Genomic DNA, 3,382 nt, shown 5'->3' on the forward strand with positions numbered 1-3,382 from the left:
ATAAACTACATATCCCACAATGCATTTGAAATTTGACTTTTTTTCCAAAATGTTATTTTTCCCCCCCAAAATTTCACATTTTTTCCAAAATGTTTCCAGAATTTGGCTTTTCTTTTTAAATCATTTTGTGACATTCTCACTGAAGAGACTTGCAATTATTTGCCCTAGACTTCTGCTTTCAGACGTAGTTAATTATGAAGTTATTACCCTATCCGATAATAATCCAATGCAGAGGCAATAAAGTAATATAATACATTATTTTATATATATTAAATATTTGTATATGTATTTTTATATAGTCTTAAAGTTACAACCGGCCCTTTGAGTGCAACCTTAATGCTGATGTGGCCCGTGATGAAATTGAGTTTGACACCCCTCGTCTAGTGGCTTCAACATTGTATTGTACTCCAGTACTCAAATGTACTTTCTTACTTTCCACTACTGCATTGTATCACCAGATACTCTGTTGAGGGGCAGCACTGATCCAGTAGTAATAGAAAAGGTCAGTACGCTGTGTTACACTGAATTTCCAGGCTGTTGTAAAATACACTGGGAATGGATGCAATAAGTAAACTTGCCGGAATTCCTTCCTCTCGAGGAGTTCCACTTGTGATGTGTGTAGTGCGTACATGATTGTGTGTATTTGCCACATATACAGTCCCGTATTTCCCATTGTGAGCGGCTGTGTGTAAACCAGCTATCAGTCTCCCATTCACCAACAACAGAGCGACTGTCTTCAGACACTTTTCAGTCCCTTTTCTCTTAACTCCCACACAGCTCTCTACTCCGGGTGTTTTATTTGACTTAAAAGACGATGCTGCCAAACTCGTCCTCCTCCTCTCGCGCTGCCACATTGCACTGATCTATCATTAATAGCTTCATTAGCATTATTCCCCCTCTGAAGTGCTTGTGTATGTAGTTCAAGCTACAGCACGGATGCTCACATCATTAAAAAGGCGTATACCCTGAATTGTATCTATGTCAAAAGCGTAGGTGGTTAGCATGATATAATAAGGGAAAGGGAATGTGACATCATCAGCAACATTTCGGCCATCTTTGGATGATACCAAGGATCGCAACCTATTAACCGGTACGGCGAGCATAACCTTTTCACTTTAAACCTTTTTTAAATTGGCGGTAGGCACGTAGAGTTCCCAACAAAGTGTCTACACAGTCCCCCAAAAAAGGCCTCCTTTAAAGTTTCATAACTCACATTGCACAACCAGTGTCTTATTGTAATATCTTGGACAAATGTGGACAAGGAGATCATTTATTCCAAAACATCTGCACTCCGACCAAGGCTGGAGAGAAGACCAGCGAAGCGACCAGTTTGATGCTCAACAGGAAGACGCAGCTCAGTCTTTAAATGAGTAGCAACCGCCTGTGAGGTTTATCTTGGCGAGAGGCGGCCCTTGTTGATTGCTGCGGTCAGGATCCCAGACAACACAATGTAATCTCCGGCAACTGCTTAAACACAGTGTGGTTAAAGAGCTGGTGTGGGTCAATTTCACATTGGATGTGGCCTCTCTCCACAGGAGCTGTAAGGGCTTTGTTAGGATCACACTCGGCTTGCCAGAGTGGTTTGTCAGAGTTGATTGTTTGTTTTTCTTGGGGAGGAGAGAGGGGGGGAGGTTTGTATGTTTTCAAGGGATGACGGAAACATGAAATGTGGCTTGGACCGTAAACTCGTGGGGATTCTGTGTTCCCCGGTTTCCTTTTGTAGCTTGTTTAAAATGTCCGGTGGTCAGGCATGCAGTGTTCAGCACGTTGCACAAGTTTTCATGCAGGCCAGTGGCCTCGCTGTTTCTTGGAGAGGCAGAGCCATTTTGATAAATAAACCCTCGGGACTCTAAGAACAATGAATAATGCTTGGCTGCTCCCTCTACCATTCTCCCTTTGCCTCACTGGATTTGATCTCGGCACAGTACGTTTAAAGTTTTTTTTAAAGGTACGGAATGATCATTTTGATTATCTACCTGCCATGATGCAGGGTAGTAGTTGAGGGGCAATCTTCCAAGAAAGCGTATGAATAGCCTCTGTTTTCCGAATGCTCTCCTCCCACCTCGTAGTGTTATGGTGGATGATGCTGGGAGGTATTAAATGGGCTGACGGAGCGCTTTGATGTGCAACTTCCCCTTCATATGATAGCAGGATAGTATGGGCAGCAGAGGAGGGGGGGGGGGGTTGTCTGGTTGCAGAAGCAGGGTTGAGGGGAGGAAGGCGAGGTGCTGATGGGAAAGAGACGAATGGCGTGCCAGTGTCAGAAGTGGTCATGTGCTGAGGAAAGAGTATGGGAGAATGAGAGGGAGGATGGAAGCAGGGCTTGACTGATTAACCTGTTTACCTCCCTGAAAATGCTCCGGGCGCCATTCTGATTAAAGTTCAGTCTTTCATCTATCATCGCCATGGCCGGCCCGAGCCTTCAGAGCTGCCGATATCAAACACCGTCACAACGACCGCGGCCCTCCAACCTGAGCACCAACACAGCGGCGCTAATGCTGTCCACCAGTCAAACGCTTCATTTGCATCTCATCCCTCCTTGTCAGGCTTCTCACCCACCTCCTTATGATTCTCTCCTATTTCTCTGACTCTTTATGCTGCATTATGCTGAGTTTGTATATTTTGTGTCTCTTTATCTACTCCTCCCATTCTGCCTCTAAGCTTCTGGCTCTGAGGACTGTTTCCTCCTGTGACACGCTTTTCAAACTCAAGGCTTTTAGCACCTCCAGCATAATACGATTACACTCGTTTGGGGATGTGAAATTGTCAACGGCTTTCTAAAAATATCCCTCCAGTCCAGTCGCAGGAGCACAGTAGTGCTGCAAGTGGACTGTTAGCAGGGACTGGATGAAGCAGCGCTGCACACAATGTTCTGGCCACTCAAGCACAAATGTTAGCCCTTTTTTAAAAAGCTTTTTGCACCGCCATAGACTCGGTGTGTGTGAGGACAGCTGGATGGGGGAATAGAATACAGGAGTTGGCAATTAGGTTCCTCCATGGGCCGTAGGGATATGTTAAGACTTACAGGTGGAAGGGAGATGCAGACCTTACTGTTCAAGAGACGAAAACAGCCATTAGTTGTTTCACAAACACCCTAAACGGACGATGTTTAAATAACGGCATCCAAATTGCGACCATCAGGAGAAAAGGAGGAAGTTGGGTGATGCATTAGTTATTTCAGTAAATTCCCCAAAACGTGATGTTTAGGTGACATGTGTCGAATCATGACTGTCTTGAGAAAACGAGGAAGTTAGATGACGTTATGAAGCCACAAAGTCAGTCATGGAAGTCGGGGGGGGGGGACAGCAAACGGTGTCATACAGAGTCAACAATCGTCATCAATCCCTGCAACCAAGTAAATATTATCCCAACAGTGATGACC

The sequence above is a fragment of the Gymnodraco acuticeps genome, unplaced genomic scaffold, assembly GCF_902827175.1.
Source record: "Gymnodraco acuticeps unplaced genomic scaffold, fGymAcu1.1, whole genome shotgun sequence".
Lineage (NCBI taxonomy): Eukaryota > Metazoa > Chordata > Actinopteri > Perciformes > Bathydraconidae > Gymnodraco > Gymnodraco acuticeps.